The sequence below is a fragment of the Paroedura picta genome, chromosome 15, assembly GCF_049243985.1.
Source record: "Paroedura picta isolate Pp20150507F chromosome 15, Ppicta_v3.0, whole genome shotgun sequence".
In the NCBI taxonomy this organism is placed as follows: domain Eukaryota; kingdom Metazoa; phylum Chordata; class Lepidosauria; order Squamata; family Gekkonidae; genus Paroedura; species Paroedura picta.
Window position 1 is genome coordinate 19,949,528 of NC_135383.1, and position 24,187 is coordinate 19,973,714.

General features: G+C 43.7%; 1 protein-coding gene and 1 long non-coding RNA gene across 3 annotated transcripts in view; both read left to right on the forward strand.

Moving 5' to 3' along the window:
* LOC143824202 (uncharacterized) overlaps positions 1–23,176 on the forward strand; it is a 74,493-nt gene extending 51,317 nt beyond the window's left edge. The window contains exons 3-4 of the long non-coding RNA XR_013226726.1: positions 22,535–22,726; positions 22,860–23,176. This is a non-coding gene — a long non-coding RNA (uncharacterized LOC143824202). The remainder of the gene's footprint in view (positions 1–22,534; positions 22,727–22,859) is intronic.
* Positions 1–24,187, forward strand: part of PPM1E (protein phosphatase, Mg2+/Mn2+ dependent 1E) — a 103,708-nt gene that overhangs the window by 63,932 nt on the left and 15,589 nt on the right. The window lies entirely within an intron of this gene.

Genomic DNA, 24,187 nt, shown 5'->3' on the forward strand with positions numbered 1-24,187 from the left:
TTTTTGTGTATTTACTCTTGTTGACCTTGCTGCAGTTTAGTACATTGACTTATACTGTATTTTAAAGTCATTTTCAAAAGAGAAACAACTATTGAATCTGCATGTCATCATTACAGCTAATTCAATAGGTCTCAGTTGTGCCCCAGGCATATCTCCATTTGAAATTAGCAGTGTTTCTAGAGGGGGAGAACAGTATATTATAAATGACTACAAATTTTTTAATTGTGCAAGATGTTTAATTCGAAATATTCTTTACTTGTCCTGCAGTCTGTATACCAGCTTTTATTTTCTGATGAGTCTGATTATGGATACTGTTCTCCGCTTACTGAGTTTCCCATCAGTTCTGCCCACCGCTCTCTGGTACAGTCTGTTTCTCTGTATAGCTGACTTTTGGTGTACTCAGCTTGGTGCCCGCACAGTTGGAACAACCACTTGTCTGTCCCACCTGGGGCTCTCAGATATTCTTGGTTTATAGCAGCACCTGACATTTATTGATGGTGTGAGACAGAGGGAAATGTAGAGCCCTGGGTTATAGTGCAATATGAGTACTGGGGGTTACAGAGAAAGGTGCAAAGAGCTTGCTGAACTAAAATGAAATCTGAACATTGGTTTTTCTAAAAAGTAACACCTCAAGAAAAAGGACAGAGTTGGGATAAGAAGGATAATTAGATGAGAATAAATATTAAAAAAATAAATACAATCCAAGTGTGTTTGGATATTTGACTGTCAGAACAAATACTAGAGAACCAGTGCACTATAGTAGATGAAGTGTAGATGAACTAGGATAAATGGGTCCAAGCCCCGACTTAGCAGTGAAGTTCATTGAGTGACCTTGGGCCAGGCACAATCTGTTGTTCTCATCTATCTCATGTAGTGTTTTTGAGGATGCCATGGGGTAAAACTCTTGTAGCCACTTATTCAGGAATGCATTTTACCTATATTAGGTAAAGTCAAATGTTATTTTAATTTTATTTATTTATTTATTTGATTTGTATTCTGCCCTCCTGTACAATCACAAAACATAGCAATATAAAGTTAAAATTAGATAAAAATTAAAAATAAATTTAAAATAATTAATTAACAAAAGCTCAAATTAGGTCAGCAACAAAACACCCATTTCTGATATGTTTCCTGCATTCTCCCCGAAGCCAGGGCCTATGATGGTAGTAAATAAAGGTAAAGGTATCTCCTGTGCAAGTACCGACCCTTGGGGTGATGTCCTCTAGCGTTTCCTTGGCAGGCTCAATACAGAGTGGTTTGCCATTCCCTTCCCCGATCATTACCGTTTTATCCCCCAGCAAGCTGGGTACTCATTTTACCGACGTTGGAAGGATGGAAGGCTAAGTCAACCTTGAGCTGGCTGCTGGGATCGAACTCCCAGCCTCATGGTTAGAGCTTCAGATAGTATGTTGGCTGCCTTACCACCCTGTGCCACAAGAGGCTCATGATGGTAGTAAATAGTGAGTAATAAATAGGGGCTTAGTAGATGTTATTATATAATCGGCCCCGACCAAAAGCCTAATGAAAGAGCTCCATCTGGCAAGTCCTGCAGAACTGTGCTAGCTATGGCGGAGCCTAGATATGTTCCTGAACCTTGTTCCGCCCGGTGGGGCCAGGGCAGAAAATATCCTGGCCTTGGTTGAGGCCAGATGTACCTCCTTGGAAGCAGGGTCTACCAACTGGTTAGTAGTTGAGTGGAGTGCTCTTTGAGGGTTATAGATAGGCAGACAGTCTCTCAGATGCACTGGACCCAGTCCACGGATGACCTTGTGGATAAGTATCAGAACCTTAAACTTGATTCAGAATTCAACTGGCAGCTAGTGCAGCTGTTGGAACATAGAAGAAGAAGAAGGAAGAAGAAGAAGAAGAAGAAGAAGAGTTGGTTCTTATATGCCACTTTTCCCTACCCGAAGGAGGCTCAAAGCGGCTTACAGTCGCCTTCCCATTCCTCTCCCCACAACAGACACCCTGTGGGGTGGGTGCGGCTGAGAGAGCCCTGATATCACTGCCCGGTCAGAACAGTTTTATCAGCGCCGTGGTGAGCCCAAGGTCACCCAGCTGGTTGCATGTGGGGGAGCGCAGAATCGAACCTGGCATGCCAGATTAGAAGTCCGCACTCCTAACCACTACACCAAACTGGCTCACTAGGTTGTGTGCCCTCCAGGGTATGCCCATAAGGACCCTGGCCGTTGCATTCTGGGCCAGTTACAGTTTCTGGAGAAAGGACAAGGGCAGGCCCGCAAAGAGTGAGTTACAGAAGTCCAATTTTGAGGAGACCATTGCATGGATGCCTGTGGCTAGATGTTCTGGGGTCAAGTAGAGCACTAGTAGTTTGGCTTGCTGAAGGTGGAAGAATGCCAACCATGCCACTCTTAAGACCTGCATCTCTATAGATAGGGAAGCATCAAAGATCATACCTAAGTTTCTGGCTGAGGTAGCAACTGACTGTTGGATCCTATGACCCACTTACCCAAGGCCAAGTCTACACAGACCTCAGCTAAGAGGGTGGCCGTGAGAAGGTCAGAACAATTACAAAACCCAAGGAAGTAGATAATCCCACCTTCTTGTACTGTATTACTGCCCCACCTCTTAATGCCACCACATCTGAATGGTCCCATAGGCATTCAAGACCCAGAGGCAGTCTTGACTGCCATCTTCATGGATCTATCAGGGGTTTAATAGGTAACTTGTCTCTATCCAGAGGCAAGACCCACAAGACAAAAATAATTTCTGGTAGTGTAGCACAAGTAAGGCAGGCAAGGCTTCGACTTAGTTGTTCAAGAACCAGACACAAGATTTTTAAAATTATTTTGTATTTATTAAGGTGCACAGATTTAAGTAATATACAGTGAAAAAAATAAGAACATTGTATAATATTCCTAACACAATGTACTCATGAGAATGGCAAAGCTGTAAGACAGAGTTTCCTCACTTGGCCCTTTCTTACCTAGCCACAGGACCTCTGTCTTTGAAGGATAGAGTTTCGGGCAACTCTGCTTTAGCTTACTGCTTTAGTCACTGCTTCCAGACATCAAAGTTGTTTGGGGGCTGTCCATCAGGAGGTAGAGCTGGGTGTCATCTGCATATTGATGGCATCCAATCCCAACCCCCCCTCCCCCAAGAAGCTTGCAAGAGGCTGCATAAAGATGTTAAACAACGTTGGGCAGAGAATCGCTCCTTGTGGCACCCTGCAGTGGAGGTGAAATTGGTGCTTCAGCTTCTTAGTCAATCTGCACAAGAGCTCCATTTCCTCTCAGTGACCGGAACACTTCAGGATACAAATAAACACAATTCAAAACTGTTTCTCACAGCTGAGAAGATCAAAAAGGAAGGGTGACTGTCAGCCAAGGAGACAGGAAGAAAAATTGTTCCTGCCTCTCTGAGTAGATGGTGAAAATCATCAACCAAGATGTCCTCCTGTTCTCAGAGGAGAAGGACCCTTCTTGTTAAGTAACCAATGTTATTCTAGTTAGTAGTAACCATAAAAGTACACATAGAAAACTGCAGCTATGTCGGATTTGGGGGAGGAAAGTGAGAAGCCTGTGGGAATTGGTGGTTCAGACATGGTTAATATATATGGTCCTTGCTGGTTGAGCAGAGACTTTGCCTCTCATAAGACTTTTTTGTTTTGATAGAGTTTGGGGGGATTGCAGATACTTCAGTCTGCCAGACAGTGTTTAGGACTGAAGGTGACTCCAAGCTAGGGTTCTGCCTCAGGCAATAGACTTTCTATGCTGTTAAGGACAGCAGAACAAAGCTTTCTGTCCCATGGAGTGCTGGAAGGTCTTCTTCAAGAAGGTCTTCTGTACAACAACTGTTAATCAACAAGGCTCACAGAGGACTGTGCCCTGTGAGCTATTGGGAAGAGGTGCTATTAGAATTTTTCCTTTTGAGACCCAAAATACCTTGGGCCATGTCTCTGTGTGTAAAGCTGCCATTGAAAAAATTGTTGCTTTTATAGTACATTTCTGAGTTGATCCTTCTGCAGCTCTATGCATGAAAGACCATCTACATTGTGTGCCAGATTTGTTTGAAATCCTCAGCTCATTCAGAATCTATCTGTATAAAGTGTGCGCGCAAAAGATCTATATATAGAGGCACTGCTGCAGGCAAGCTAAACAGTTCTATGGATCTGGGAGACAGTGACTGCACATTCAGAAACAAAGCCCTGTATTCCATTTTTGTGTTTCGTCATTCAGTAGCTGACGTCGTGTTTTAATAGCCGCCTGCTTGGATAGCATTGGAATGCAGATTGTGACTAGTGCAGTTAACTGATAGCAAGGGGGTGCATTAGTACAATTGCTGAGATAATATTTTTGATTTTCTTTAGCAGCTGGCTAGTATGCTGGTGCCTGGAGCTTCATTAACCATGTGGTGTAGGGATTTCAGGCTTCTCCTAAACCCAACTTTGAGAAATGCTGTAGATGTTAGAAATTGCATACAAAAGGGCCCAACAATGCAGAGGAAAAAATATGGAGTGGAAGTGTGATGTTTATTTTGGCATCATCTCACTGTCTTTATTATTCATTTCAAAATGCATCTTACAGTCTGACACTACATGTGTGCACTGGCATAGCAGCACTGGCACAGGTCTTAAAGATAATGTTAATTTTTGACTATTTTCCTTTATCGTTGAAGGTAATGCACAGAACGAGCGCACGGGTACAGTTGCAATGGTGCTAGTTTGAATCAAGGGTTTCCCCTCCCTTGCTTCCCTGTGACTGTTTATGCACTGGGCACTTTACTGCCCCAGCTCTCATGCAGGAACACAAATAGGGGGTAGATGAGGTGCACTGGGCCAACTGCTCCCCCGTGTGGGTTCAGGAAGAGATGGGGCCACCTGCCACAACTAAAACTCCAGCCTGCAACCCAGCATGAAACCTCCAGTGCATAAACGGTCTGTGTGGGGTACATTGTCTTTCCCCTTCCTTCATTTGGAAAATAGTCTTCTCTCTGGTGACTGTGTCCTAAGGTAGGATACCATAAGAGTTCCAAGCAAAGCAGTGCTAGGTAAATCCCATAACTGGGTATATTGGGGACGTCATTTAGCAAATTAACTGGGGGACGTCATTTAGCAAGATACGGATCCATTTGGCCAATTTATATTAAGAGTCGATTACTCATTCAGGAATAACTATTGTTGACATATGAGAAGAGAGGTGGGGGAATAGCCACTGAAGAAAAGGTCATAATTTAATTTAATTTATTTAATTTCTTGAGAGCACAGCTACTTGAATACGTAATAAGTGTGGAAAAAGAATTTTTGTCTTGTTGAATGAACATGTTAAAAATACAAAGAAACATACCAGAGACATTAGTAAATAAATTAATTTTTTGTATATACACTTATTATTTCTTGCTGGTTACCATGGAAAATGGCTTGCCTTTCTGTTTGCTTTGACCCCACAGTCAATGGCAGAGTATTGTTTGCAGCATTAACCTAATATTCAACATATCTACAAAATTCATACAAAAGCAATACGTTGAAGGAAAATTACTCTTACTCAGTACAAACACACCTGCTGATTGCCCTACTTTAAATAGCTAAAATTAGTAATACTACAAAAAGAAAAGTCTGAGGTCCAGTTATACATCATTTTCCCTCATGGGTATCCCCACTGAAATAAATGGAACTATTACTGTGCAGTTCCTTTTCTCATCTTTTAGCACATTGTCTCCTGCATCCCTGGATTCCATAGAGCTGAATTTTCACCATGTAAAGGAATTATTCATTTTATTTTATTTTAATTAATTCTTGGCAGGTAGATAATGCTCCATGGAGACAGAGAACATTTAATAAGCAAATAAATAGTGAATCAGTTTATTACCACTTTCTTTAGTTCATTGATACTGCATAATCCTTGAATATAAGTAAGGCACCCTTCTGCTTTAACATGTAAGTATTGCCAGCACACCCCGGAGTTGAGTAAATTTGATTGCTGTTGAAAGGTTGCCCGACAAAAGAACATGAAGAAAGGGAGGGCAGCAAAGGCAAAAAAGGCAAGCATAATTATGATCAAAACAGGTAACATACAAAACCTCTTAGGCAACAACATGGTCTTTACTTGATATGGGAAAAGATTAATTTTCATTGAAGTCAATGGTGCAGTCTTTCAGTGCCAACCCACTGTATCTTTTGCTGTGCGTTATGTGTGGGAGTCATCATCTGTAAAATACTAGTCTAGGGAAATGCTTACAGGTGCTAATGAGAAGACTGTGCATCAACATAAATGAAGCTGCCATACTGTCAGAGACCATTGTTTATCAATGTCATTATTGCCTATCTTACTGGGAGCAGTTCTCCATGATCTCAGGTTGAGGTCTTCCACCTCACCTCCTACATGATCCTTTTCTCCAGAGATGCCAGTTATTGCACCTGAGGCTAGAAGGGGTGGCAGCATGAGAAAGGGCATTCTTGGTTGTGGCACCAAAAACTTCCCTTCCTAGGGAAATGTATCTGTCTCTGTCTAATGTTGTCTTCTTCCAGTGAGTGAAGACTTCTTTTGCTTTGTTTGACATACAACCAAGAATTATTATTGGCCTTCCTGCCTAGTTTTGGTTTGTGTTTATACGTTTTTTAAAAGATTTTAAATATATATGCCATATTTTTAATGTTTTAATGCTGCAGTATTTTGTTCCGCCTTGTGGACCCTGTTGGGTGGCAAGGCATCAAGTGTTTTAATAAAAATAAAGTAAATCTGGCACCTTCTGCATACAAAGTAGATGATCTAATTCTATCATGATCCATGGCTTTCTCCAAAACATTTAATACATGTTACAGTTTGCAAGCTTTCCTGTTATATTAACCATTTTGTAATCACCTGCACATTCGGAGTCTGAAGAAAATTCTTTCTAATCTGCTTTTAAAGAGAATTCATTGATAGCTGAATCATGGATGGCTATGGTCTTGGCACTGATTAAACTATCATCCACTGTAGAAAGTAGATGAGATAATATGGGCATTTGTATGCTTCCCTTGGTTGGTTGCATTCTTGTCATCTTTTCTTCTCTGTTTGAGAAGATTCCACATCGTGCTGCTAAGATGAAGACCAGTTCTAAATAATACCATTATGTGATGTAAATAGAACTAGGTGCCAGCTTTCATTCAAGTATAAAATTAAATTAATCTCTGGTTTGTATAATAGACCTGAGGTCGAGAGATGTTTTCTTCCTTTTACTAATGGAACTATTAGAAAGATGTTGAATCACACTGGCTTTCAAATTGGGTGAGAACCAACCAGAGAGAATCAATAAGACCCTCTAACTTCCTGCAGTGCTTGTAAATGGCTTCCCCCTTCCAGTCAAATTCAACATGCCATGAGAAGATGGAAGGAGTTTAATGGGATTAGTTCCTAGATAAAGAACTCTATTCTTCAGATCAGCAGACATCTACATTTCCCTAGCTTGTTGTTAGAGCAATACATATTACTTTTGTTTCTGTGTATTTGTAAACGCCAAACTTTCTCAACCAGGGATTCATGAAATCCTGGGGTTTCTTGACAGGCTTGGAAGGGTTTCCTGAATGGGTGGGAGTTAATTATTTTTAATATATTTTTAAATTTGTTAAACATTTATAGGGTGATATGGCCATATATGATCATGTTGACCTGCCCCTCCACCCAAAACATACAATGATGGGCCTGGGGAGGGGGAGGGAAGGAGAGGGGCCCCAGATGGGAGGGGCCCCAGGTGGGTGTGCATACAGCTATATTCTATATTCTTCACAACTACGTCTCATCTGGAGTTTCTCGAAGCCTGAAGAACATTTCAGGCATTTCTCAACAGTGAAAAGGGTGAGAAAGGCTGGTGTATACAGTTGGAAACCAGCAATAGAACAGGAAGTTTCTCCTACGGCTAAGCTGAATTGTGATCTGCAAATGGAGATTGTGATCTGCAAATGCCATTTTGGGCTGTATCAACAGGGGCATCACATCAAAATCACAAGATGTCATAGTCCCATTGTATACGGCACTGGTCAGACCACACCTGGAGTACTGTGTGCAGTTCTGGAAGCCTCACTTCAAGAAGGACGTAGATAAAATTGAAAGGGTACAGAGGAGAGCGACGAAGATGACCAAGCCCTATGAAGATAGGTTGAGGGACTTGGGAATGTTCAGCCTGGAGAAAAGGAGGTTTAGAGGGGACATGATAGGCCTCTTTAAGGCCTCTTGAAAGGTTGTCACTTGGAGGAGGGCAGGATGCTGTTTCTGTTGGCTGCAGAAGAGAGGACACGCAGTAATGGGTTTAAACTACAAGTACAATGATATAGGCTAGATATCAGGAAAAGAAATTTCACAGTCAGCAGTGGAATAGTTCAGCAGTGGAATAGGCTGCCTAAGGAGGTGGTGTACTCCCCCTCACTGGCAGTCTTCAAGCAAAGGTTGGATACACACTTTTCTTGGATGCTTTAGGATGCTTAGGGCTGATCCTGCGTTGAGCAGGGGGTTGGACTAGATGGCCTGTATGGCCCCTTCCAACTCTATGATTCTATGATTCTGGATATTATAGGTTGTTGGTTCAATTTTGAATAAAGTAATAAAGGGACAGGAGTTTCATAGTGAATTTCCTTCTGTTAATGAGCCATCATGGATGGATGGATGGATGGATGGATGGATGGACGGACGGACGGACGGACGGACGGACGGACGGACGGACGGAAGGAAGGAAGGAAGGAAGGAAGGAAGGAAGGAAGGAAGGAAGGAAGGAAGGAAGGAAGGAAGGAAGGAAGGAAGGAAGGAAGGAAGGAAGGAAGGAAGGAGCCATCTCTGAAGAGTCATGGTCATTTGAAACAATGTTACTTCCTCCTCTGCATGACCTTCCTCAGTTTTTTTAATGTTCTAAGTTAAGTGCTATAGTGCTAAAGCAATATAGCTCTTTTTCAGCACACAATCTTCCACTGATTTTTTTGACATTCTAAATTGAATACTTTAGTGCAGGGGTAGTCAACCTGTGGTCCGCCAGATATCCATGGACTACAATTCCCATGAGCCCCTGCCAGCAAATGCAAATGCTGGCAGGGGCTCATGGGAATTGTAGTCCATGGATATCTGACGGACCACAGGTTGACAACCCCTGCCCTAGTGGTAAATCAATATAGCATCAAGTACATCAACAGCACACCACAGTGATTCAGGATTGCAGCAAAGGGGTAGAAAATGGAAAGAAAGTGGCTCAACTATTCTTTACTAACCCAACGTAGGCAGATTTGTATGAACAGGTAAGTAAATTCTGCTAGCAGCTGGTTACTGAAATCATATATATATATATATATATATATATATATATATATATATATATATATATATATATATATATATATATACATATATATACATATATATATATATTATTATTATTATTATTATTATTATTATTATTATTGAATTTATTTCCCGCCACTCCCTTGCGGCTCGTGGCGGGTTACAACAGTATAAACCCCATAAAATACATTAAAACCAAATAACATGTCAATATTAATGACTACCTGGCAAGAGCGGCTAATCAACTACCCATTCCCCCTTAGCAAGTGGAGAGGGGATACTGATGGTACTCATGTCTAATCCCAATCCTCAGGTCCCGGGGGGGCGTAGGTGTTAAGCCTGGTCTCAACCGTAAACCTGGCGGAAGAGCTCCGTCTTGCAGGCCCTGCGGAACGATGGAAGGTCCCGCAGGGCCCGCAGTTCTCCCGGGAGCTCATTCCACCAGGCAGGGGCCAGGACCGAGAAGGCCCTGGCCCTGGTCGAGGCCAGGCGTGCTTCCCTAGGGCCGGGGACGACCAATAGATTTTCTCCCGCAGAACGTAAAGCTCTACGGGGGGCATAGGGCGATAAGCGGTCCCTCAGGTATGTGGGTCCCAACTCGCGTAGAGCCTTGAAGGTTAAAACCAAAACCTTGAACCGGATCCGGGCAGCAATTGGCAACCAGTGCAGCTGCCTCAGCACTGGCTGGATATGGGCCCTCCAAGGTGTACCAGTGAGGACCCTGGCAGCTGCGTTCTGCACTAGCTGAAGTTTCCGGATCAAGGACAAGGGAAGGCCCGCGTAGAGCGAGTTACAGAAATCTATTCTGGAGGTGACCGTTGCATGGATCACCGTGGCCAGGTGTTCGGGGGACAGGTAGGGCGCTAGTAGTCGGGCCTGGCGAAGTTGGAAGAATGCCTGGCCTGCTACTCTTTTGATCTGTGCCTCCAAAGTTAGGGAGGCATCAATGATCACGCCCAAATTCCTGGCCTGGGACGCGATGGTAAGATGCGCCCCTCCCAGGGTGGGCAAGCGCGCTTCCTGATCCTGCCCCCTGCGTCCCAGCCACAGGACCTCCGTCTTGGAGGGGTTGAGTTTCAGACGACTCTGCTCGAACCATTCTGTCACCGCTTCCAAACATCTGGCAAATGGTTCCGGGGGAGAGTCCGGGCGGCCGTCCATGAGGAGATAGAGCTGGGTGTCATCAGCGTACTGGTGGCAACCCAGTCCAAAACTCCGCACCAGCTGGGCCAGAGGGCGCATAAAGACGTTAAATAATGTGGGGGAGAGGACCGCGCCCTGTGGGACTCCACATGGAAGTCTGTAGGAGCGCGAGAACTCATCCCCCACTGCTACCCTCTGGGTCCGGTCCTGGAGAAAGGAGCGTATCCAGCGTAAAGCTGTGCCCCGTATCCCCGTTTCGGCGAGGCGGTGGACCAACAATTCGTGGTCCACGGTGTCAAAAGCGGCCGACAGGTCCAGAAGAACCAGCACTGCCGACCCGCCTCTATCCAGCTGGCGACGGAGATCATCCAGCAGGGCGACCAGCACCGTCTCCACCCCGTGGCCAGGTCGGAAGCCAGACTGATATGGATCGAGTGCCGAAGTTTCTTCCAAGAATGCCAGGAGCTGGTCTGCCGCGGCCCTTTCAACCACCTTGCCCAGGAACGCTAAGTGCGATACTGGGCGGTAGCTGTCTGGGTCTCGCGGGTCCAGCATGGATCTTTTCAGGAGAGGGCGGACCACTGCCTCCCTTAACTGCTCAGGGAACTCCCCGGAATCCAGGGAGAGATTGACAATATCCCTGAGCTGGCCTCCTATCTTCTGGCCCCCTCCTTTGAGGAGCCATGACGGACAGGGGTCGAGGGGGCACGTGGTCGCCCTGACCGAACCTAGCAACTCGTCCACTTCGGGTAAAGAGAGTCGTCTGAAGCCATCGAACGTCACCTCCAAAGGCGGCCAACAGGTCTCCAGTTCATTTACTGTATTAACTGTGGCGGGAAGAGCGCGGCGGAGCGACGAGACTTTGTCCGCAAAATGGCTCATTAAAGCCTCACAGCCTAGTTCTAATTTTCTACTATTTTGGCGCCCCTCAAGGGCGGTAAGGGATCTAACTGTTCTAAATAGTTGGGCCGGGCGGGAGCTCGCGGACGCGATTTCCGCGGCAAAAAATATACATATATATACATATATATATACATATATATACATATATATACATATATATACATATATATACATATATATACATATATATATATATATATATATATATATATATATATATATATATATATATATATATATATATATATATATATATATATATATATATATATATATATATATATATATATATATATATATATATATATATATATATATATATATATATATATATATATATATATATAAAGGTACCTGTTCTTGAGTTGTTGTAAAGTCTTCTGTGTGTGAAGGAAATGACAGCTGGGAGGGCTAAGAAGAATGGTACTGATGTGGGCAGGATTTGCAAAAATGCAGTTTCCCATCTGCACAGAATTTAAATGTGTTTTGCCTGCAGTCTTTCCAGAAAGATTATACCCAGCTCAGTTTGGGAAAATACTGTAATAAAGCAGAAGAAGATAGAGAAGCAGGACATCAAGTGGACACTCCTGAAAACAGTATGGCCATAAAGTAACCAGGCAGGAAAAAAACATTTCTGTGGACACTAACCCTAGTGTCACCTTGGTAGTAAGAGGTATTATATCTGAAGGTAAAAATAATATCCAGACACTGTTCTGGAGTCTGAAGATTAGCACAGATATTTCAGGCTTACTGTTCGAAGTGCAGTGGTTAAGATGTTGTGTTACATGTTCTCTGTTGGTAATTTCCTTTTGCTAACTCTATTGGCCATGCTTTCAAAATCAGTTAACAGGGTAAGGAGCCACAGGCGGTGTTTGTTTCAGCTCTGTTCCACGTAACTTTGGTTCGTCATGGCTCACATCCCTTGAGCATGAATCATTCATTAATGTCAATCACTACATTACAAATGGCCAAATTAAGATTAATGGTTTAGTATAGAAGCTAGTATAGAAGTATAGAGCTTCTTGTGGCGCAGAGTGGTAAGTGGCAGAAATGCTGTCTGAAGCTGTCTGCCCATGAAGTTGGGAGTTCGATCCCAGCAGTCAGCTCAAGGTTGCCTCAGCCTTCCATCCTTCTGAGGTCGGTAAAATGAGTACCCAGCTTGCTGCTGGGGGGTAAAACAGTAATGACTGGGGAAGGCATTGGCAAGGCCACCCTATATTGACTGTGCCATGAAAATGCTGGAGGGCGTCACCCCAGGGGTTAGACGTGACTCGGTGCTTGCACAGGGGATACCTTTATCTTTATAGAAGCTAGACTAGGGACATAAGAACGTAAGATCATTGCTGAGTGAGTCTAGTGGTTTATCTTGTCCAGCAGCCTTATTTTATAAACTTAATTTTTATAAACCACCCTTCCTGGTTTATTTATATCAACAGACCTCCTGGAGTAAGTAACTCAGGGGGACAGTATGAAGGGGAGCCAAGATCTCAGGTATCTATGAGGGCCACAGATCTTCCTTGTCCTGGCCTCAGCCAAAAACCCGGCAGAAGAGCGCCATTTTGCAGGCCCTGCAGAGCTGCAAAAGTTCCAACAGGGCCCACAGCTCTCTGGGAGTTCATTCTACTAGATAGGGACCGGGACTGAAAAGGCAAGCCTCTCTCGGGCTTGTTGGCTCAGGGTAGGTAACTTTTACACTGATAAACAGTTTTTGAATATTTTATTAAATTATTTATGGAATATATATTAAATTATATTCTTGAGCTGCCTTCTTAAAAACCGTGTAGAGCAGAAGACGGTCCTGTAAATACAGCAGCCAGTTAGTTGCTCTGGTGGAGGGGTCAAACAGGGCAAACAGGCCAAGGCCTCCCCAAAATTTTGTCTCCTAGCACAGGTATTTAGAGGTTTGCTGCCTTCGGATGTAGTGTTTCCCTTTACTAACCATGATTAGTAGCCACTGATGGATGCAGCCTCCATGAAACGATCTAACCCACTTTTAAAGCCAGGTATACTATATATATATATTTTTCATTTGTTCTCAACCTAATGCCAGTAAACTTTATCAGGCATCACAAAGTTCCATTATTACGGTAGAAGGAAGAAAAGGCATTCTCTATCCATTCCCATGAACAATTTTTTTAAAACCTCTCTGATAGAATCCATCATGTTCCTTCTTAGCTGCCTTTTTTCTAAACTGAAAAATTCCAGACTCTTTAGCAATTCCTCCTAAGAAAGGTGCTCCAGCCTCTTAATCATATTGATTGCCCTCTTCTGTACCTTTTCTAGCTCTGAAATATTCATAGTATTCCAAATCAGGGCACACCATAGTATTACAATATTGGCTATGTTCTTAAGTAGATCTTGAATACCGACAAACGTCTCTTGAACTTTCCTTTTTTGAGAAAGGTTATTGAATGGCTTGTAGCAGAGCAACTTCAAAGATATTGGGATGAGAAATGTGCCCTGGATCTTTTTCATGTCAAGCCTGGTTTTGGAACAGAGGCACTTTTAATGGCACTTGTGAATTATCTCTGTGCTCAGAATGCACCTCTACTGTTGTTGTTAGATCTGTCAGCAGCTTTGATGTGCTGGACCATATGAAACTGCCAACTGAATCTTGGCAGAGCTGAGATGATTCTGCTCCTTCTGATTAGACCATTCACAAACAGTTACAGTGAGTGACACTGAATCACCCCCTTGGGAGATGCTACAAGACTCTGTGTTACCAACCATGCTGTTTACTATCTATGAAAAGTCCCATAATGAGATCTTCTACAGTAACTTTGTTCATTCCAGCAAGGTCTACTGTCAGTGTCTCCCTTGACCAAAGTATATTTGGCAACAGCCAAGGCTTGAACCTTTTCATTGACTGCCCTATGCCTCCTGGAAGAGTTTTTTTTTTTTTGGGGGGGGGGGGGTTCTTATCTTCCTGGCTTCCAGTGAGGTTGCAAAACAGAGATGTTCCAGAGAACTTTTGGAGCTTTCTGATCTTCCAGCCGGAAGCAATACACCAAGCTGCAGCACAGAAAAACAGCCACCAGATTGCTGCAGGAAACTTGAAGCATTGGTAGATCCCAGTGGTGAGCCCCTATCACCTGACAGCAGCCACAGAGCCCATTCCCTCTGCACAGGTCTGCAGAGGGAAGCAGCTGGAGCATCTCAGAGTCCTGGAATCATGTAGATTCCAATATGACTGGCCCAAACAGGGAATGGCGGCATAAGATGGTGCAGCCAGAAAAGATGGCGCCCAGGCCCTTTAACTCCCCCAACTCTGGGATTGGGGCTTTGGGGAATGGGACCCATAGCTTCACCATAGGATGTGCACTAAGTCTTTTTGGGTCCCAGGAAAGCAGACAGGGATCCACATCCATCTCTTTTTAGATGATCTCTTGCTGCAGGCAAAGGATAAAAAAACAGAGAGGTGTGTTACACAGCAAATGGTATCGCTCCTGCAGGATCATGGCTGCCTCATCAACATGGACAAGAGTCACTTGACTGGGCAGGGGAAATTGTCACCCAAGGAAGCAAAATATAGCATGAACTGGCTAGAGATGAGAAGACAAGTGGTGGCACTCAATACGGTCCTAGGTCTGGGCAGAGCACATTCCCTGTCTACAAATGTGCAGGTCAGGTGTTTCATTAAAAGGACTAAACAACTGGACCTGCCTGTCCAGCATAGATTTCCCATGGGGAGTTTGCCCATTGTGCCCAGAACCCTCACAAAGCTCCCCTTTGGCCCATTATGCATGGCCGCCAAAACGGCGATTTCGGGTCACGTGGAAAACGTGGAGGGGGAAGAAGCGAAGCAAACCGCTTATGCATGGGACGGGACACAATGGCGGCAAAACCCAGAGTAACCGATTATGCACGCGGCGACACCGCTGCCGCTTCTGGTTGTGCTCCGGTCACCTGGAAGCTGCGCTTTCTTCCGCGTTTCGCTAACGCACCTTTTTCGGCAGCATGCACCGAATCTGCGGCCGGTTGCAGCCGTGCGTTATCGGTGATTTTAGTCATCGCCATTCCACCCCGAATGCGTGCTATCCTTCCGGTGCATAATGGGCCTTTGAGCCACTCAAAAGGGTAGAATTCAAGTTCCTGTCTTGGAATACAGCATTTCTGATTGCCATCACTTCAGCCAGACACGTGTCAGAGTTGTCATCTAGAGTTGTCACCTTTCAAAAGGTACATGGACCCCAGCTTTGTACCCAAGGTCAACTGACATTTTCACCTGGAGCAACCAGTAGTCCTGCCATCGTCCTACCCCAGACCACAGTGCCCAAATGAGAAGTAGCAACAGAAGCTGGATGTCTTCAGGGTGCTCTGGATTTATCTCAACCGGACGGCACCCTTCAGGTCCTTGGACGCTCTGTGAATGTTCTATCAAAGAGATTTTGACTACACAAAACAAAATGCTTGTTAGCTGCAGTTTCAATGCACACAACAGGCTGTCCTGCTGCAGTTTTTGAAAATAGTATTATCTGAAAGAGAAATAAGTAGAGTTTTCTTCATAATTGGAAATTAAAATGTTTGGAATAACATACAAAACATTGCAAAGTGTTTACTACATTATGAATGTTATTCCAAACATCTGAATTTCTGAATACAAAGATCTGAAACATCTGGTTTCTCTCTTAGGTAATACTGTGGAAATCTTTGTATTGCATACAGAATCTTTTCCAAGACTGAGTATTTTTAGAGGAAACTAGTTCTGATAGATTGCAGTAGACTTCTTGTACGTAGCGCTGTGTAGCCTACACATCAATATCACTCATCCATTCTTGTCACAATTAGAGTGGTTCTGTCAGTCTCTTTTGAATAAAACACAGAATAAATAATGAAATGTGTAGTGTTCATTCTACTCTTAACAAATTGTAAAGGCCTGATTGAAGATTTGAAGCCAGGAGGCAGGGAACCAGTGTTCATAGCGATACTTACATTAATAAACGCTATGTGAGGCATGGTGGAATCTGGCCTTGCCTTGAAACAGATCATGTGTAGCTACAGGTATGTTATCCCTTTATTTCATCTGGGCATCTGTAGAACAGAAATCCCCACCCATTTTCTCTTGAGTACATGCATTTAAAATATCAGGCCATTGAGCATGCATCACCAAAGTGACACAACATTTCTGTACTTCTGTTCCACATATATATTTATTTCATTTATTTTATTATATTTATATACCGCTCTCCCTCTCAGCTCAGGACGATTTACATTGAAACTTTCATAAAACAGTACAGTATAATAAAAATGCTTGATTTGAATATATATCATTCGCAACCTAGGAACTTGTATCAAAAAATAGAACAGTTTACAATGAACCTTTGATGATGGAACTTTTAACAATGGAACATTTTACTCCATCTACTGCACTGTGGTTTAGATCTTTTCTGTGGGTGCAGTTGATGTTGGGAGGGATCTCTGGGCTCTGGTTGGCACTTAGTTCACTTGTCTCGACTGAAAGCCTGGAGGAAGAGCTCCATTTTGCAGGCCATGTGGAATTGTTTTAGCTCTAGCAGGGCCCTGATGTCATCTGGGAACTCATTCCACCATGTGGGGACCAGGCCAGAGAAAGCCCCGGTTCTAGTTGAGATCAGACAAGCCTCCCTAGGGTCAGGGATCCACCAATTCAGGGGGGGTCAACCTGTGGTCCTCCAGATGTCCATGGACAACAATTCCCATGAACCCCTGCCAGCAAACGCTGACAGAGGCTTATGGGGATTGTAGTCCATGACATCTGGAGGACCATAAGTTGACTACCCCTGCACCAATTAATGGAGTGTAGGTGGAGAAGTGGTTACTCAGGGCCCAAACTGCATATGGCCTTGAAGGTCATTACCAGAACCTTAAGCCTGATCTAGTAGTCAACTGGCAGCCAGTGCAGCTGTTGTAGTGCTAGCTGTTGTAGTGCCACTCAACGCTTGACAATTTTACTGAGGCCCGGTGGGGGGTATAGTTTACTCCTCTACTCTCAACCACTGCCCTAACGCTCTCTGATCGCTATGGTAATGTTTAAACATCCCTTCAAAATAAGATACAGACACGCCACAACAATGACTATAAGGAACATTCTATTTTCATGGAAATTTTAACTCATGACAATGACAAATCAATGGGAACCCTGAGCTTGTTTCTCTGCAACGAGATAGTCCCATCTGGGAGTGATGGGAGACAATGACACCCGAAGTGTGTTGTAAAGGGCCGGGGGGGATAAAGTAAAGGGCCGGGGGGGGGGGGGAGAAGGTGTCCTTCGTGGCCCACCTCCAACTAGTCGAAGGACCACACGTGGTCCACGGCCCACAGGTTGGGGATCACTACTCTAGGCCATGGAAATCCACGTGCATTCTCCAGGCACTTCAGTGCCATCTGCATGCCTTAAGCATTTGCTGCAGTAGACTCTGGGCCACAGTGCTCTCTCTTTCAAGAATAAGTATGGCATAGGTTCAGGTCACCTCCAAAAAAAAACCCGGATCAAGGTTGGTGGTTTTCCCTTTCCTTGCGTTTCTTTGTGTTTATTTGCAAAAGTCCTTTTTAATGTTAAGAAAGAATATAAACATTAAATATTTAGGTTGATACCTGTCTGTGCACCAGCTGTAGGTATTGCAAATCAGAAATCATGTAGTGTTCAGGTGGTGCCCTGTGAGATCTGTTTCCTGCAGCTATTATTGCAAGGAAAGATTAATCTTGTATTTAGCTGGGCAACTATCTATCTATTCCTGTGACATTTTACAGATAGCGCTTCATCCAGTAACATTTTCTCATCTTTCCCAGAAATTGGTTTTATCAAACATCCTTTTGCTGTCTCAACACTGTCATTTCAAATGGCTTTACGCCGCCTTTCAAAAGATAAATTTGTTCTCTCTCTGAATTAGTTCAGGTTTCAGCATACATCAGGAAATGCACCTTCTATTTTGCTGGTGCTTGTGTGCTTTAAAGGAAAAACAAAAGATTTCACCTGCTGTGGATGCACCACAACACTGCAAAGCTTAGATCAGATCAGAAGGCCAGTAAGATGGGGAAAGTTGATGCTTTCGGACTGAGGAGAGGAGAATCTGCAGTGACATCCTAGCCAAGAATAGCACTTTTCTATGTGCTCAAGAAAGCCATTCAAAGCTTTACAGTTTGCTTAGCCAGCGTGGATACTGTTGTCTCTGGTCATCTCTGAGTCAAACAGCTTGGGATGATACCATCTTCTTTGGTCTTAGGGGAAGTGCTGTGACTTCTTTTGAAACACCATTAAAGCACAGCTGCAGAGTACACTGATGTATAAAAATATTAGGATTGTGCATCAATTTAAGAATTTCCAGTTAACTGTCTTTTAACTAATTATATGTGTTTATGTCTTACTGAAATTTTGATATGCCTTGGAGAGTTATTAATTACATTTATATACCGCCCTCAAACTCAGTAATTATGTTGGATAGAAATAACAGCAATGGTAATAACAAAGAGAATAACATTTTAACAGAATAACAATCAAACAGATGGTCAGTTCAGGTGCATGAATTTGTGGGAGGAAGGTTGGGGGGCCCAGCCAGTGTTGTTGATTCTGGTCAACCTCAATCAAATACCTGGCAGAAAAACTCTCTTTTGCAGGCCCTGTGGAATTGTTTTAGTTCTGCAGGGGCCCTGATCTCCTATAAGAGCTCATTCCACCAGATGAGGGCCAGGACAGAGAAGGCTCTTGCCCTGGTTGAAGTAAAGCGGGTGTCCTTGGAGCCAGGGATCACTTGCCAGTTGGAGGTAGTGGAGTGCAAAGCTTTTTGAGGGGTGTAGGCAGAGAGGCAGTCCCTTAGGTACACTGGGCCTAGACCTCATATGGCCTTGAAGATGATTATCAGAAGCTTAAGCCTGATCTGGAATTTGACTGGTAACCAGTGCAGTTGTAAGATAGGCCAGATGTAGAACCTCCATGATGCTGCTGTGAGGACTCTGGCTGCTGCATTCTGAACAGCTGTAGTTTCCAGATCAAGTTTAAGGTTAGGGCTGCTTAGAGCAAATTGCAGAAGTCCTGTCTAGAAGTGACCGTTGCATGGATCACTGTGGCTAGGTATTTTGGGGCAAAGTAGCTTGGCTTGGCAAAGATGTAGAATGCCAACCACACTACTCTTGTGACCTGAGCCTCCACTGAGAGGGAAGCATCCATGATCACGCCCAAGTTCCTGCCAGAGTGAACCACTGATAGCTGCACACCGTCCAGATTGGGCAAATGCACTTAAACAAAAACTTTCACAATAAATAGTAAAGATGACCTTTCATTGTCACCTAGCGACAAATATAATTTTAAAACAGTTATCAGCTTCTTTATGTCTCAGTGAAAAACAAAGATATAAATTAAATGATAAAAATCAATTTTCTTGGGTTATTCCACGATCATCTCCAGGAAACTCTTCTTAGCATTGTTTGTTGGGAAGCAAGCATATTTGGTTCAGTAAAACATAGAATAAATAAAATATTTTATAATTGCTTAGACTGTTGATCACTATTATTATTTTTAATTGGTCTTATATATCACTCCTCCCTGCCAGGAGGCTGTCTTAAAATCACAGTTAGCATATTTAAAACTTTATTGGAAACCTGTGATGCTCAGTGATTCCTGCTCACTGGTTATTCAATCTACCACCTAGAGTCAGGTTGTCTCCCAGGCTGGGCGGAAAATACTTGCTTGTTTTTGTCCAACCTAACCTTGGAGTGGCAAAGCTCCATTTGTGCTGTTATCAGTCCTTAATGAAGGCCAGTGGCAAAGCGGAGAAATATGTGCAAAACCTTGGCTAGCAGCTGTAAATGCACACAGAGTCAAAAGCTGTCTTTTACAAGTCATGAGTACATCTATGCTACCTGTCTGACCCCAGGCAAGGGTCAGACAGGTAGCATAGTTGTAAGCAGTTGAGGACAGGCAGCAGTCATCAGAGTCGTAGGCAATCTGGGTCAAGAGTCAGGCAGGAACTCAGGCTGGGCTGGATTCCAGGTGTGCAGATGTGGACATGGCAGCAGTCTCACAGCTCCCAAACTGAGCACTCAGTGACTCAAATAGGCACAGCCAGAGAACAGCACCTGCAAAAACTCACACAAGGAATCTAGGTTTTTCAGTCCTCATCTTTCAGGTGTGTTTTCCAGCCTTTGGTGGTAACAAGCAGCCAGCTGGGCACTTTTTCTGAGACTTAGGTCCTGTTTCTGCCTTTGCTGCTGTTGCTTGAGAGTTCAGCACTCCCCCATAGCTTCCTCCTGTTCCTGGCTTCTTGGCTGTGTTTCCTTTTCCTCCTCCTCTGCCTCATCATCAGCCTCCACGGGCTGTCTCCTAAAACCCTGGGTGAGGCTAGATGCACTTTCTTCAGGTCAGGGACCACCAGCATGTTGATATTAGAAGTTCTTCTGGGGAGAGGCTGGGAGTGCACCTGCTCAGCCACAGGTTTCCTTGGGATTGAGTTTCAGATGACTCTGCTGGAGCCATTCCTTCACAACTTCTAGACACCAGCCAATGAATCTAGCATTGGCTGCTCATTAGCAGGTAGACCTGGGTGTCATCTGCATACTGATGACACCCAAGCCCATACCTCCAGGCCAGCTGTGCGAGAGGATGATGTTGAATAACATTGGGAAGACAACCATACCCTGAGGCATTTAAATACTTTGTGTATTACCCAACTCACAATTTATAACTTTCCTGAGATTTTAAAAGAAATATAGAGCCTCACAGCATGGTAAGCAGAGCTGAACCATCCTCAATAGTCTGCACACAGAAATCATTACAGCTTAAAAAAAATCAAGTGTGCCTCAAAAGATCAGCCTTGCCTTGTAAATTTAAGTGATTAAGTAAATCTTCAGATTGATCTGATGGTTAAGCTTGTAGCTCTTTTGGTGCTTTTAATCTTCATAGTCTTTTGTCTTCATGATGACTGCTGTTTCCTCTTCCAGCTGGGGAGCAAAGACTGAGAGGTATTGAATTGTTCAAGGTCAGATAGGGAATCAATGGATGAGAAAAGACATTTGGCATTTTGCACGCTAGACTGCAGTAGTCCTGGATGCAAGGCATTAACCCTCACTGACCCTCACTCTTTCCCCTTACTTTTAGGGATTTCTTCTCCATGCCTCTGCTTGGCAGAACTTTTTTTTCCTCTTGTGGTACTAATCAGTATATTAACTTTTAAATTTTGGAGCCATAATCACTGAATCATTTTACATGTGATATTTTGTCTGTAAGACAGCGTAGAAAAAACGTATATCATGGGTGATGCAAGTGTTTGTTTTGACACATTCAAGGAAGCATCACACAAGGAAGAAATGAAAATATGCATCCCTGATCTTAACACCAGTTAAACAGAAACTTAAGCCCAGACCAGTACAAAAGATATGGAATTATATGTGGTTTCTACAACATAACAATTGGGATTTCATTGTCTGCTAGGTAGCATCCTGTCAAGTTGATAGTACGAAAAAAACATTTAAGATCCTACTGAAAAGAGATTTTGATTCTTACTAGTTGAGAGCAAGAGGGACTGCCCTAGCTGATCACTTCACTGCTTGCATTGCACGGTCCTAGAAAGCCTTCCTAAGAAGATTTACGATGTACAGATGTCAAAGGCAGTTAATTCTGTTGGTATTATTAGAAGAGAATATCCTGACAGAGAAAGGGAGCTTTCCTGGGATTGTTTTCCCCTTCATCTTATCCAGCAAAACTGACAAATAACCCACTGACTGCCTTTAAGTTTGGTAAAGAGCTAAATGTGCCAGGGCTTGGTAGATTTTGTTATCATCAGGTATTGAATGGAAATAAAGCTGCCTGGAGGAAGGGTTACAAGATCTTTCTCAATTCATTACTAGCTCTCTAAGATACAGAGAGCCATTTGCACAAGCATGTTGGTGGTGGATCGAAAATGCTATCAAGTCACAGTCAAATTATGGTGACCCAGTCGGTTTTGAAGGCCAACCCTGTGTCATGGCTCTGGGATGCAGTCCAGTGACAAGGCCCCCTAAGACAGACAAGCAGGGAGAGACCAGGAGTAGTCTTTATTTGGGTGACAGGGCAGCAGCTACAGGTTGTCAGTGTCACAGATAGCTCTTTTGATAGGCATTGTTGAAGATGAGAAACAATACAAAATGAGTATATATATATCCTAGGAACCCCCCACTCCAACCAAGATTTAGGCACCAATTCCACTTTCCCACAGTGTACACATTTGATCTTAGAACCGTATGAAAACAAGAGACAGTTTCGTCCTTCTCACACCCAGGTGCAAGAGCTGATACAGGATTGCTCAGCATACCAAACTCCACAGAGATGAAACTACACAGCGAAGGATGAAAGGAGCAGAAGGGAAGGTGGAGGATGGGTGACCAGAAGAGGCCATGGACAGTCAGGCCAGCTCCCGGGCTGGGGAAAAAGCCAAGATTGTCATAGGCCAGATACAGCTCATGACACTCTGGTGAGCTTCTGAGATCTGATGAGATCAGGGTAGCCTGGGCCATCCAGGACAGGGCACAGTGGTGCTGCTACATGAGCTTTCTTTCAGACTGTTTCCCCGCAAAGTTAATTGGTGGGAATTGCCTCCCTTCCAGATTGCAGAAACGCACCTGTGAACATCTTGAGTATTGGGTCAAACACCTATGCTGCAAAGGGTTTCAGAGTCCAGTGGCCCCTTTAAGACCAACAAAGATATATTCAAGGCATGAGCTTTCGAGTGCAAGCTCTCTTCCTCAGACTATGAAATGACCATCATGACAGTGGGCTTCCACAGTGTTTGTAAAGCAATGGAATTCCAGTGGTTAAAAAGGATGGTGATGCCATATTGCCTAGTTTGGCCCTCAGATATGGCAGTATGATGAAAGTAAGTGCAATATGATGTTCTTAGACTTCGTTCTCGTTGGGAATGAACGGGAAGGGGTTAAGCGTGGAAAGCACTCTTTGTGGAAGGGGTGGGTTGTTTTTTTTTGGGGGGGATGTGTTTCCAGGATAAAGAAAAGCAAAAGGAACTAAGTTATTTTAAAAAGCAGAAGCCTGTAGGATAGCTGAGGATGATCTTTTCTGTCATTTTATTTCTCTTTTATAACTCAGTACATTCTGAAAAAGAAGAGTGCATGTGGCCATGAGGATTAGGTATGGTTTGGCTCTGCAGTTTTGATATTGTGCTGCAGTGCATCCTTTTATGTGTACAATTTGCAGGAGGTGTGACTTGTAATCTTGCACATGTGTTTGCTGGATCCATAGTAGTGAGGCTGCTTTCCCACTTATTCTCACTAGACAATGCTGGACAGTAACAACTGTCCTTCCAACAGGAATGTGGAGTGATTTTTCTTTTCAGATTCTAATCCAGGGGTAGTCAAACTGCGGCCCTCCAGATGTCCATGGACTACAATTCCCAGAAGCCCCTGCCAGCATTTGCTGGCAGGGGCTTCTGGGAATTGTAGTCCATGGACATCTGGAGGGCCGCAGTTTGACTACCCCTGCTCTAATCAGTAGGGGTGGTCATAGTGAATTCAAATCTCTGGTGTTCACTCTGTGGTTTTCACGTGAAGATGATCTGTGTTTTTGTACCCCACATTTCACTACCTAAAGGAGTCTCAAAGTGGCTTACAATTGTCTGCCCTTCCTCTCACCACACCGTGTGAGGCTGAGGGAACTCTGGGAACTGTGATTGGCCTCAGGTCACTCAGCTGGCTGCATGTGGAGAAGAGGGAAATCATATCAGTTCTCCAGATTAGAGACTGCCGCTCTTAACCACTATACCAAGCTGGCTCTGCATGGTGTCCTTTTGAAGCTTTCATCACCACCCTATGAGTTCTAAATCTCCTAATATTAAGAACAGTACAAAATGGATGGAAAAAACACCACTTTCCTTACTGAAAGACCGCTGTGTAGTTGTCCTGTTAAGAGATTGCCTGGAGTC